The sequence below is a fragment of the Trichechus manatus genome, unplaced genomic scaffold, assembly GCF_000243295.1.
Source record: "Trichechus manatus latirostris isolate Lorelei unplaced genomic scaffold, TriManLat1.0 scaffold00026, whole genome shotgun sequence".
NCBI lineage: Eukaryota > Metazoa > Chordata > Mammalia > Sirenia > Trichechidae > Trichechus > Trichechus manatus.
Window position 1 is genome coordinate 13,858,287 of NW_004443962.1, and position 14,178 is coordinate 13,872,464.

Genomic DNA, 14,178 nt, shown 5'->3' on the forward strand with positions numbered 1-14,178 from the left:
TAAACTTTGTTCTCTATACATTTGCCTTTTCTTGTCTTTTTATATAAGTGAGGTCATAGAATATTTATCCTTTTGTGATTGACATATTTCACTCAGCATAATGTCTTCAAGCTCCATCCATGTTGTAGCATGCATCAAGACTATTTCTTCTACTGGCTGAGCAGTATTCCATTGTACGTATATAGCACATTTTGTTTATCCATTCATCTGCTGATGGGAATTTAGGTTGTTTCCACCTTTTCGCTATTATGAACAGTGCTGCAATAAATATTGGTGGTATCTGTTTGAATCTCTGCTTCAAGTCTTTTGGGGATATACCTAGGAGTAAAATTGCTGCGCCATTTGATAGTTCTATTTTTAATTGTTTTTGAGGAACTGCCACATTATTTTCCACAACGGTTGTACCGTTTTGCATTCCCACTAGCAGTGGGTAAGGGTACGAATTTCCCCACATCCTTGCCAATATTTTTATTTTATTTTAACCATCCTAGTGGGAGTGAAATGGTATCTCATTGTGGTTTTGATCTGCATCTCTCTGATAATTTAGTGTTTTAAATGATTCCATTTTATCTCCTTTGTGCCTTATTAACTGAATTCTTTATTTTGTTATTTTAGTAGTTGCTTAAGGATTTATAGTATACATATTTAACACAGTCTACCTTAAAGTGGTATTATATCAAGTATGGTATAAGAAGCTTACAATAGTATACTTCCATTTCTCCCCTTTAGGCCTATATGCTGTCGTTGTCATGCATTCTACTTTTCTTCTCTACAAGTTCAGTTTGGGTCTTTGTTTATATCTTCCATATCTCCAACTTTTTGAATATAGGAAATATTGTTATAATAACTATTTTAATGTCCTTCTCTGTTAATTCTAACATCTGTGTCAGTTATAGGTTGCTTTTGAGTGATTAGTCTCCTCAGTGTGGGTTGTGTTTTCTTGCTTCTTTGTATTCCTGATAATCTTTGGATGCCAGGCATTGTGAATTCTACCTTGTTGGGTGCTGGATATTTTTGTATGCCTGTAAGTCTTCTTTAGCTTTGCTCCAGAAGACACTCAAATTATTTGGGTACAACAAATTGTGTTTCTTCAGGTCTTGCTTTTATAGTATGTTAGGCAGGTCCAAAGCAGTGCTCCGTCTAGGGCTAATTCTTCTTTACTACTCGGAAAGACCTTCCTGAATACTCTACCCAATGCCTTGTGAATTATGAGTTTTTCCGGTCTGACTGATGGAAGCAGGAGCTATTTCCTGCCTGCTGTGAGTGACAGGAACTGTTCCCTCTAATCCTTATAGATGATTCTTTCCCTGACCAAGGATAATTTCCTTACATTCATCAATTGATCAGTACTCTGCTGAATACTTGAGAAGGACCATCTGCAGGTCACCAGGATTCTTTCTCTGTGCATCTCTCTTCTTTCTGTTATTTTGTCTTGTGAACTATAGCTATCTTGTTTCCCCTGAACTCTAGGGGCTGTCTCAACTCAGGAAGTCTGCCAGACTCTGCCTTAATTCTCCCTTTCTCTGTCATGCTGTGGAAACTCTTCTAAGGTAATAAGCTGGGGCAATTGTAGGGCTCATCTTGTTTGTTTCCCATCTCTCAGAGATCACAGTTTTTCATTGCCTTTTGTTGAGTTTCTTAAGAACTGTTGTTTCATATATTTTGTCTGTTTTTTGTTTTGTTTTGGATGTTTCAGATGGGATGGTAAATATGGCCCCTGTTACTTCATCGTGATTGGAAGGGGAAGTCTAGCCATTGCTTTTTCATCTTTGAGACTTAATCTTTTCTCTCTTTTTTATTTAAACCTTTATTTTGGAAAAATTTCAAGCCTTAAAAAAATTGCAATAATTAGTCAATGAATATCTAAATACACTTTATCTAGATTCACCAATAGTTAATATTTTGCCACATTTGCCATCGTGTCCTCTTTATCTGCATTTATATCTATAGGTATAGCTATATCTATCTATACTGAGAGAGAGAGAGAGCTGCTGTTGAGTCAACTCCAAATCATGGAGACCTTACATACAACAGAATGAATGTTGCCTGGTCCTGCATCATCCTTACAATTGCCAGCATGTTCAAGTCCATCATTGTAGCTATTGTGTCAATCCATCTCACTGAAGGCCTCCCTCACCAGCCCTCCATGGCACTAAACACAATATCTCCTTCAGAGGTGGATTTTTCCTGATGCTGTGTCCAAAGCAAGTGAGTTGGACAATGTTCTATTGGGATTCATAGGTTTTCCTTGGCTAATTTTCAGAAGTAGATTGCCAGGCCTTTCTTCCTAGTCTGTCTTAGTCTGGAAGTTCCACTGAAACCTGCCCACCATCAGTGGAAATACTGATGGCATAGCTTCTAGCATCACAGCAACATGAGTAGCGGTCTCTCTCTCTTTCCCTCTCTCTCTGTATGTGTGTTTTGCCTGAACCATTTGAGAGTAAATTGCAGAGATCATGATATTTCATCATTAGATACTTAAGAACAAGGTCATTTTCCTGTATGACCTAATGCAAGTATCAAATTCGGGAAATTTAACGTTTATAAAATATTATTATCTAATATATGGTCTGTTTTGATTATCTATTGCTGTGCAACAAACTATGCCAAAATTTAGGATTTAAAAGAACATTTTATTATTACTATTATATCTCATGATTCTGTGGGTCAGAGATTCAGATACGACACTATGGGAAAGACTCACCTCTGCTCCGTGCTGCCTGGAGATTTAGCTGGGGTGGCTCCGAATGGTTGGTGGCTGGAATGTTGGGAGGTGGCTGGGCATCTTTATGGATTGAATTGTGTCCCCCCAAAATATGTGTTGTAAATCCTAACTCCTATACCTGTGGTTATAATCCCATTTGAGAATGAGTTTTCTTTGTTAAGTTAATAAGGCAGTATTAGTGTAGTTTATGTCTTCAATCAATCTCTTTTGAGATATAAAAGAGCAGATTAAGCTAGCGAGCAAGCAAGCAGAGTTGGGGGAAGATAAGCATCACGTCACCTGAGAAACAGAAACTGAAAGGACAAAAGGACCTACCCTCAGAGCCAACAACCAGAGAAAACCTTTCCCCTGAATTCAGATTTCCAGTCCCCTAAACAGTGAGAAAATAAATTTCTGTTTATTAAAGCTGCCCACTTGTGGTATTTCTGTTATAGCAGCACTAGATAACTAAGACAGCATCTCTTTCTCTTGTCCACATGGCTTCCACAATGCTAGCTCGGGCTTTCTCACAGCATGGCAATCTCAGGGTTCGAAATCTGAGTGATTCTAGAGATGGAGGTGGAAACTACTTAAAGGCTAGGCTTGGAACTGGTATAGATTCACGACCACTCTACAGTATTTGTCAAAGCAGTCGGGGGCCAACTCAGATTTAAAGGGAGGAGCAATACACTCTCACTTCTCAGTGAGAGGAATGTCAAAGAGTTTGAGGTTATTTTTAATCTACCACATTACACATACCCGAATTTTCCCTGTTGTCTCAATAATATACTCCAAAGTAACTTTGTCTCCAGCCCAGGACCACACCTTGAATTTAGACGTCAAATCTCCTTGAATCTGAAACAATCGCTCATCTTCGCTGGTCTTTCTTGACGCTGACGTTTTTCAAGTGTACAGGCCAGTCGTTCTGTGGAACGTCCCTTCATTTGACCTTGTCTGCTTCCTCACGTTTACATTCTAATTAGGAAATTTTAGTGGGAATACGATGAAGGTGACGTTACGTTCTTAGAGTTTCACATCACGCGTAACGTCCATTTGTATTATGGGTGAAATTAACTGAGTACTCAGCTGAGGTAGTATCTGCCAGATCTCTCTGCGAAAAGGTACACTTTGCCCTTTGTAATTAGTAAAAAATCTTTGGAGACATCTTTTTTTTTTTTAATCTTAAAAAATTTCATAGCCAGCTCCTCTGTATTCTGTATCAGATAATTCCAATATTGATGTCCTTGGAGAAGGGCTCTGAATTCTGTGGTCACTGTTGCGTGGCCTCCTGTGTTTTGTGATTTTTTTTTTTTTTTTAAAAACTGAACTTATATTTGTTTGAATCTTACAGGACTCAGTTGAGGATGCCTTCCCCAGAGGGATTTTTCATTGCTTCTGCCCAGAGCACAGCAGACTTGGGACCATGGCTCAGGTTCAGACTTTCTTGCTTCTGCCCCTGGATCACAGTGCCGCCATGAACCTTCCTTGTGCCCTCAGCATAGCCCCAGATCTGCTTAGAGTTCACTGGTTCTGCCCATTGTTTGTTCGTTTTCAGCAGGGGGTGAATGGGGTGGTTCTTGGGGAATTTCCTTTGCTGTGAGTGCAATGGGACAGTGCCCTGGAGAATCTAGCCTGCTATGCAGCCTGCCCAAGCAGAACCCACAATGAGTTTTCATTCAAGACAGAATATGATTCTGTCTCTGCTTTCTGTAATGATATCTTTCAAGAAATGAAGATTTTTCACAATTTATTCATTTAATATTTTCTTAGAAGTGAGGATGGTGAGACTTCGTCTCATGCACTTTGGACATGGTATTAGGAGGGACCAGTCCCTGGAGAAGGACATCATGCTTGGTAAAGTAGAGGGTCAGAGAAAAAGAGGAAGACCCTCGATGAGATGGATTGACACAGTGGCTGCATTAATTAATTAATTAATTAATGCTCAAGCATTAACAATGATTGTGAGGATGGCCCAGGACAGCGCAGTGTTTTGTTCTATTGTACATAGGGTCACTGTGAGTCGGAACCGAGTCGACTGCATCTAACAACGACAGCAACGTAGTCCGAAACGGCGAAAACCAGGTAATTTGGTACATTATGCGGTTGAGAAAGCTGAAACCTGTCTGGGTGATGTAAGACAAGTTTATTAACCTCTAAAGTCCGTTTCTTACTCCATAAAATGGGAAGGTTCATATTCCCTTCCCAATTCTTCGCGAGCATTCACGGGTATAGAACTTAGGGAGCGCCCAGCACTAGAGTAGTGTAGTATTGGCACAAGCCTTTAAGATTACCCAGAGGCCGAGCTGCACACCCCCGTTTTTCCTCCCACTGCTCCTTCCATCTCTGGGAAGGCCGTCTGGCCGGCAGTGGAGCGTCAGGCCCGTGGCCCGCCCCAGGCGGAAAGCCAGGCAGACCCGCCCCTAAGGCCCGGCAGCGGCGGAGTTCTGGGAGGATGGGAGGCGGGGCCCACACTCCGGCGCCGCCTCCCGGGCGGCGGGGCGGTCGCGGCGGCTGCTTCTCACTGTCTGTCTTTTCTCTGGCCGGGCTGGCGGCGGCCGCGGCCGGGGTAAGTACGCGGGGCTGCGCTCCGCTGGCTCCTGGGCGCGTAACTCGAGGCGGAGGATGGCGCCCGCCGTGTAGGTTTCGCCGTGTGGCGCGTGGGGGCTGATCCCCGGCAGTGGGGCTGGGCGGGCCTGGGGCCGGCGCGGCCAGATGCGCGGCGGGCGGCGGTCTTGCCTCAGCCGGAGCGGAGGGGCCGGGCAGGGGGCCTGCGGAGGCCGAGCCTGGAGGGAGGCATCAGCTCATGTGCGGGCGTCCCACCGCGGGCCGGCGAGATGCTGTCATGTAGGGAAAGATCTAGAGGCCCCTTGTTACGATTCTGGGGTGCCCCAGCCGGGCGCAGCAACATGAAGAAGCCCCTTCCGCCAACGACCCTGCTTTCCCCAGCGTTGCAGCCAGGAAACGAGCTGATCCGAGCTTGGAGGGCTGCGGGGGGCCGAATTCTGAGCTTGCCTCCAGGGGCTAAGCAAAACCAAACCCGAGCGATCCTATAGGACAGAGCAGAACTGCCCGGTAGTGTTTCCAAGGCTAGAATCTTTATGCGCGCTGACTGCGGACTGGTTTCCAAACCGTCGACCTTTCGCTTAGCAGCCGAGGGCTTTCACCACTGCGCCACAGGGTTCTCTCCTCTTCTCCCCACCCCCACCCCCCAGGGTTAGACACCTGGATTTTGAAAGTACTTCAGGGACATCTGCCCTTGGCCGGGCTCTCCTTGATCCAGTGTCTGTTGATCGGTATTTGGTGATGTTCTGTCTTCCATTAGATAAGGGCTGTTAACTCTTGGTTTGAAAAAATTAGAAAAGCCCAGGAGGATTGGGACTGAGACAAAGGCCTTGGAATTGGTAGCCTTAGGACAGCAGTTATCACCTGAGGGTGGGAGGGCCGTCGAGTTGCAGAGCCCTCTAGAGTGGAGGCGGGAAGGGCACAGGTAGACCTCTCCGGAGGTTTGGTGGTGAACAGGAGGAGGAAAAAGATGGTAATTTGAGGGTTGAAGAAAGTTTTTTCTTTTTTAAGAAAGGAGAAGAAGATTTTGAAGATGCAAGAAAGTCAGGGAAACCTAGATTGGGATGGGCTGGGAGTCAGGGTCTAGGTTGAGAAATTGAGTTTAAAAAGGGGGTGTGGAGGGCTAGTCTAGGCGCCTGCTTGGGGAGTACTGGAATGTCTCTATAGGGGGAGGAGATGATGCTTGATTCCATGATAGTTTATCTCCTGGAATTTGATCTTTTAGGGAAGGGTTGACTTTATGGGGACTGTAAACGCCATGGAGCCCTGGTAGTGCAGTGGCTAAGAGCTTGGCTGCTAACCAAAAGGTCAGCAGTTTGAATCCACCAGCCACTCCTTGGAAACCCTACTGGGCAGTTCTACTCTGTCTTGTAGGGTTGCTATGAGTTGGAATCGAGTCGATGGCAACGGGTTTCATAAACCCCATGAATTTGCAAAACATTTTTGTGTACCTACCTGTGCATTTTTGAGAGAGAAGGTCCATAGCTTTGAACAGATTAAAACACCTGTTAAAGCTCACAGTACTAATTGTACTGAACTGTTTGATTACATAATCTTCCCGGCGGGGGGATTTAAACTAGCTTTGTGGTTATATTTTTTATGCCACTTGGTATAACAAGTATTTAGTATCTACTTTAAGCTGAGCAAATAATAAGTGTGCTTTTTCAAGCATGCAAATGATCTGTGAACTAACTGTGACTTTGAAGCTCTTTTATTCTGGGTGGAAGATCCAGAGCAAGTCAGTAGTGTTGGTCTCTTCTTTTTTTAAACCATCAGTGGTTCTCAAACCTGGCAGCATGTCTCAGTATTACCTGAGTTTCTGTTTAAAATATTGGTTCCCTGGCCCCATCTCAGACCTTGAAAACCAGAATCTCTGGGGTCAGAGCCTAGGGATAGGAATTTTAAACAGAGGCCACAGGCTTCTCTGGCATTAAAAATTACTACTAAGTCTCTGAGGGTTTTCTTTGCAATTTTGGTTTACTGGGGTCTATTTAAAACAGTTTTCCTTAAAGGTTGTAATGAATCATCACCAGTCCTGTGTAGCTAAAAGGTGTAATCCCCACCCATTATGTCATCTTTAAATTTTAATACATTTTAAAGGAAAACTTTGTAGTCATTTTATCAGGAAGAAGACAATATTGTTTATGATCATAAAAACTTCATTTTAGAAAAATGAGAAGATACAGAAGAAACAAAAGTGTGGCTGATCTTGCGATCAAAAGATAGCCCCAGTGATCTGGCGTTTTACATATAAAACACACACACATACACGTATAGCGTAATTCTGTGTCCATTTTGATATTCTGGTGTTTTCGCTTAGCCATCATGAGCATTTTCCTGTGTAGTTAAAAATTTTTAACACCGTTTTCAATGAAAGCATATGTTCCATCATATGGATGTAACTAAACCAGTTCCCTGTAAACATCTGGATTCTCTAATTCTTGGTTATTTTAGTAATGTTGAGGGGAATGTTATGGTCTAGCTCTCTGATTATTTCCTTAGAATAAATTGCTAAATGATGGAGTCAGCTGCATTTTAAAAATCCCATTTTAACATATCTTCTTGCTGACTTTCCTCACTGGAAGGAAAATTAACATTTCTGAAGAGTCTTTTGCATTCCAGGCCCATTCTCTTATTTCAGTGGTTCTCAAACTTTAATGTGTATAAGAATCACCTGGGGAGCTTGTTAAAAATTCACTTTCCTGTGTCCCAGGCCCAGCTCTTCTGACCCATGAGCTCTGGAGTGAGGCCCAGGAATCTGCAACTTCAACAAACTCCCCTGTGTATTTGATATAGGCACTTTTGGAACCACACTTATAGAATCTTGCCCTAAAATAACTTTTTTCACATTGCCTCAATTTGTTATCTATATTCACTGTTTGCTGTCACATCCAGATAGCCTTGACTGAAAAAGAAGATAACTGGGGCCGTCGGGAGAGTTCAGGGTCTCTTAATTCTTTAAACGTTTTCATAAGTAAGCTCAATCCAGTGGCATTCTTCCAAACACCAGCTAGGAGTCACCACCCTAAAAAGAATTTTGTTTAAAAAATTTTTTATTTTTCTGAATATAAAAGTGATATCTATTCACGGAAATGAAAACAGGAAATACAGAGAAATAGATAAATGTCACCTGTACTTCAATACATAATTCCAGAGATAACGTTATCTTAGTTAACATTCCGGTAAACATTTGAACACAATCACACTGGCAGCTAGAGTCAGTACATTACTGGAAATGTACCAGTGTGTCGGAGTCTATCACCTCATTAACATTCTTTTTTTTTTTTTTTTCCCACATGGAAGAGAACTTTTATTACTTAGAAGAAGCAGACAGCACACCAGAACAAATGTGGATCCGTTTTTGAGTGTTCCCCCTCCCGCAGCTTGAGAAGGCTGTGTGGGCAAAGGTGAGACTCTTCAGTGCACACTCCACTTTATGCTGTGGGTGAGGGACTTAAAAAGGAGGGCTACCTTCTGCCTGACTCCCTTTGTCTAGGTGGGCCCAGTGAGGTGGACTGTAAGCCTATTTTACGCATGCCCCACTTGTACGGTAGCCGAGGAGACAAAGAAAACTTCCTCTCCAGCTGTTTTATATCCCCAGCCTATGTGACTAATTGTATCTTCTTTTTTTAAATTGTACATCAGGTGGAAGTTTACAGAGCAAATTAGATTCCCATTCGATAGTTTGTACATAAAGTGTTCCATGGCCTTGGCTTCATTCCCTATGAAGTGTCAGCACTCTCCCCATTTCCGCCCTGGATTCCCTGTTTGCTTTTGTCCTGATTATCTACCCTTCCTGCCTTCTCATCTTTGCTTTTGGGCAAGTATTGCCCTTTTGATCTCTTGTAATTGGTTGTTCTAAGGAGCACATTCCTCTCAGGTATTATCTTACGGGCTTGTCTATTGTTTGACTGGAAGGTGATCTCCGAAATGGCTTCAGTTCCAGGTCTGAAGGGTGTCTTAGGGCCATAGCCTCTGGAGTTCTTCCATTTTCTGTCATACTAGTAAGTCTAGCCTTTTTTTGTGAATTTGATGTTTTGTTCTACATTTTTCTCCTGCTCTGTCTGGGACCCTTGGTTGTAATCCCAGTCAGAGCAATTGGTAATGGTTGCCAGCACCATCTAGTTCTTCTGGTCTTGGGGTCGTGGAGGCTGTGGTTCATGTGGTCCATTAGTACTTTGGACTAATTACTCCATTGAGTCTTTGTTTTTTTTTTGCTCTTCTTTGCTCTGAACTGGAAGACACCAGTAATTAGATGGCCGCTTGCAAGCTTTTAAGGCTCCAGACGCTACTCACCAAAGTAGGATGTACAGAATATTGTCTGTAAAAACTGTGTTGTGCCTATTGACATAGATGACTCCTGAGTCTATGGTCCTTTGCTTTTGAGCCTGTGGACTTCATCCCGCAAGGTGCTTAGTTATGTCTGAGAGGTTTCCCTGACAGTGCTGCTTGTGTACCCTATTGTCTATATTAATATATGAGGAACACCTACAGTCATGTATTTAGAAGTTTCCACCACCAACCTGTATCTGCCAGTAGGTGTGCTCCTTTACACCCTCCCTCACCTCTTGGCATATCTATCTATCTATCCATTTGTAAATTATTGTTTGTTAATACTATTGTTGCCAGATTGTCTATGCTATGGTAGTTAGTGTAGTTGTCCTTTATTCCTGCATTCTTCTCAGTGTCCTTTTTTGCCTTAGTCATGTTGTGCTGACTTCTTCCATATTGTGTATTGCCTTTCCCTTCACCAACATTAACGTCTGTCTACTAACCAAAAGGTCAGCATTTCGAATCCACCAGCCGCTCCTTGGAAATCATATGGGGCAGTTCTGCTCCGTCCTATAGGGTCGTATGAGTTGGAATCAACTCGATGACAGTGGGTTTGGTTTTTGGTACTATTATTTGGTGATTGTCCCTTCCTCCTCCCATCGCTGGTAACCATCAAAGAATTCTTTTTTTCCTGTGTGGAAACCTTTTGTTGTTACTTCATAATATTTGGGCTCATACAAATATTTGTCCTTCTGCAATTGACTTATACAATATTTATCCTTTACAGTTGACTTATTTTGCTCAGCATAATGACATGCAACCCCACACATCTGTCAGTTTGTCGTACTTTGGGGGCTTGCGTGTTGCTGGGATGCTGGAAGCTATGCCACTGGTATTCAGATACCAGCAGGGTCACCCATGGTGGAGAGGTTTCAGCTGAGCTTCCAGACTAAGACAGACTAGGAGGAAGGACCTGGTGGTCTACTTCTGAAAAAAATTAGCCAGTGAAAACATTATGAATAGCAATGGAACATTGTCTGATACAGTGCCGGAAGGTGAGCCCCTTAGGTTGGAAGGCACTCGAAAGATGACTGGAAAAGAGCTGCCTCCTCAAAGTAGAGTCGACCTTAATGATGTGGATGGAGTCAAGCTTTCCAGACCTTCATTTGCTGATGTGGCACAACTCAAAATGAGAAGAAACAGCTGCAAACATTAATCAGAATGTGGAATGTACAAAGTATGAATCTAGAAAAATTGGAAATGGTAAAAAAATGAAATGGAATGCATAAACGTCGATATCCTAGGCATTAGTGAGCTAACATGGACTGGTATTGGGCCATATTGAATTAGACAATCATATGGTCTGCTATGCCAGAAATGACAAATTGAAGAGGAATGACGTTGCATTCATCATCAACAAGAACATTTCAAGATCTATCCTGAAGTACAGCGCTGTCAGTGATAGAGTAACATCCATATGTCTACAAGGAAGACCAGTTAATACGACTATTATTCAGATTTACCCACCAACCACTAAGGCCAAAGATGAAGAAACTGAAGATTTTTACCAACTTCTTCAGTCTGAAATCGATCGAACATGCAATCAGGATGCATTGATAATTACTGGTGATTGGAATGTGAAAATTGGAGACAAAGAAGAGTGATTGTTAGTTGGAAAATATGGCCTTGGTGATGTAAACCATGCCGGAGTTCACATGATAGAATTTAGCAAGACCAATGACTTATTCATTGTAAATACCATTTTTCAACAACATAAATAATCAATTATACACGTGGACCTCACTGGATAGAATACACAGGAATCAAATTGACTACGTCTGTGGAAAGAGACGATGGAAAAGCTCAGTATCATCATTTAGAACAAGGCTAGGGGCTGACTGTGGAACAGACCATCAATTGCTCATAGGCAAGTTCAAGTTGAAGCCAAAGAAAATGAGAACAAGTCCACGAAAGCCAAAGTACGATCTTGAGTATATACCACCTCAATTTAGAGACCGTCTCAAGAATAGATTTGAGGCATTGAACACTAATAACTGAAGACCAGATGAGTTGTGGAATGACATCAAGGACATCATACATGAAGAAAGCAAGAAGAAGTCATTAAAAAGACAGGAAAGAAAGAAAAGACCAAAATGGATGTCAGAAGAGACCCGGACACTTGCTTTGAACGTCAAGTAGCTGAAGTGAACAGAAGAAATGATGAAGTAAAAGGGAAGAACATGCTCAAGCTGAAAGAACTGAAGAAAAAATTCAAGCCTCGAGTTGCAATAGTGAAGGTTTCTATTGGCAAAACACTGAACGACACAGGAAGCATCAAAAGAAGATGGAAGGAATACGTAGAATCACTGTACCAAAAAGATATTCAGTCATTTCAGGAGGTAGCATATGATCAAGAATTGATGGTACCGAAGGAAGAGGTCTAAGCTGTACTGAAGACATTGGCGAAAAACAAGGCTCCAGGAACTGATGGAATACCAGTTGAGATGTTTCAGCAAACGGATGCAGTGTGGAAGTGCTCACTCATCTATGCCAAGAAGTTTGGAAGACAGCTGCCTGGCAAACCAACTGGAAGAGATCCATATTTATGCATATGCCAAAGAAAGGTGATCCAACCGAATGCGGAAATTACTGAACAATATCATTAATATCACATGCAAGTAAAATTTTACTGAAGATAATTCAAAAGCAGTTGCAGCAGTGCATCAACAGAGAACTGCCAGAGATTCAAGCTGGATTCAGAAGAGGCCGTGGAATGAGAGATATCATTGCTGATGTCAGATGGACCCTGGCTGAAAGCAGAGAATACCAGAAAGATGTTTACTTGTGTTTTATTTACTATGCAAAGACATTTGACTGTGTGGATCGTAACAAATTATGGACAACATTGGGAAGAATGGGAATTCCAGAACACTTAATTGTGCTCATGAGGAACCTGTACCTAGATCAAAAGGCAGTCGTTTGAACAGAACAAGCAGTTACTACGTAGTTTAAAGTTAGGAAAGGTGTACGTCAGGGTTGTATCCTTTCACCGTACTTATCCAATCTGTATGCTGGGCAAATAATCAGAGAAGCTGGGCTATCTGAGGAAGAATGCGGCATCAGGATTGGAGGAAGACTCATTAACAACCTGCATTATGCAGATGACACAGCCTTGCTTGCTGAAAGTGAAGAAGACTTGAAGACTTCATGTACTGTTGAAGATCAAACACTACAGCCTTCAGTATGGATTACACCTCAACATAAAACAAAAATCCTCACAACTGGACCAATAAGCAGCATCATGATAAACTGAGAAAAGATTGAATTTGTCAAGGATTTCATTTTAGTGGGATCCATAATCAATGCCAATGGAAGCAATAGCAGTCAAGAAATCAAATGACATTGCATTGGGCAAATCTGCTGCAAAAGACCTCTTTAAAGTGTTAAAAGGCGAAGATGTCCCTTTAAGGACTAAGGTGCGCCTGACACAAGCCATGGTGTTTTCTCTTGCCTCATATGCCTGTGAAAGCTGGACAGTGAATAAAGAAGACAGAGGACGAACTGACACCTTTGAATTATGGTGTTACGAGGAATATTGAATATACCGTGGACTGCCAGAAGAATGAACCAGTCTGTCTTGGAAGAAGTACAGCCGGAATGCTCCTTAGAAATGAGGATGGTGAGACTTTGTCTCACATACTTTGGACATGTTATCAGGAGGGATCAGTCCCTGGAGAAGGACATCATGCTTAGTAAAGTAGAGGGTCAGTGAAAAAGAGGAATACTCTCAATGAGATGGATAGACACAGTGACTGCAAATATAGCCTCAAGCACAACAGTGGTGATGCAAGACCGGACCGTATTTTGTTCTGTTGTACATAGGCTGGCTTTGAGTCAGAACTGACTCGACAGCATCTAACAACAACAACGTCCTCCAAATCCATCCATGTTGTGAGATGTTTCATGGATTCATCATTCTTCTTCTTTTTTTTTGTGCTTTAGGTGAAAGTTTACAGGGCAAATTAGTTTCTCATTAAACACCATGACTCTTTACCGTTAGGTGTAGTATTCCACTGTGTGTATGTACCCCAGTTTGTTAATCCATTCATCTGTGATGGACACTTAGATTGCTTTCACCTTTTTCCTGTTGTGAGTAATGCTGCAATGAACATGGATGTGCATATGTCTGTTTGTTTCACAGCTCTTATTTCTCTAGGGTATGTATGTAGGAGTGGGATTGCTGGATCATACGGTATTTCTATTTCTAGCTTCTTGAGGCAGCTCCATACCATTTTCCATAGTGATTGTACCATTTTACATTCCCACCAGCAGTATGTAAGAGTTCTAATCACCCCACAACCTTGCCAACATTTTGTTATTTTCTCTTTTTTTAATTAGTGCTAGTAATGTCGGGGTGACATGGTATCTCATTGTAGTTTTCATTTGCATCACTAATTGATAATGATCGCATCTCTCTAATTTCTTCATGTTTGTTAGTAGCCTGAATGTCTTTGGTGAAGTGTCTGTTCATATCCTTTGCCCAGTTTTTCATTGGATTATTATTTTTGTTGTTGTTGTTGAAGTTTTGAAGTTTTCTATAAATTTTGGCCTGTCAGGTATGTCATAGCCAAATTTTTTTT

At 42.1% G+C, this 14,178-nt stretch overlaps 1 protein-coding gene across 2 annotated transcripts in view; it reads left to right on the forward strand.

Moving 5' to 3' along the window:
* The first annotated feature begins 5,191 nt into the window (after nt 1-5,191).
* Nucleotides 5,192-14,178, forward strand: part of B4GALT4 (beta-1,4-galactosyltransferase 4) — a 30,742-nt gene continuing 21,755 nt past the window's right edge. Inside the window, exons 1-2 of one of the 2 annotated variants that reach the window (XM_023728852.1) lie at nt 5,192-5,270; nt 8,570-8,673. The gene's annotated coding sequence lies outside the window, so the exon portion shown is untranslated. The remainder of the gene's footprint in view (nt 5,271-8,569; nt 8,674-14,178) is intronic. The other variant, XM_004373662.2, reaches the window with a different exon arrangement.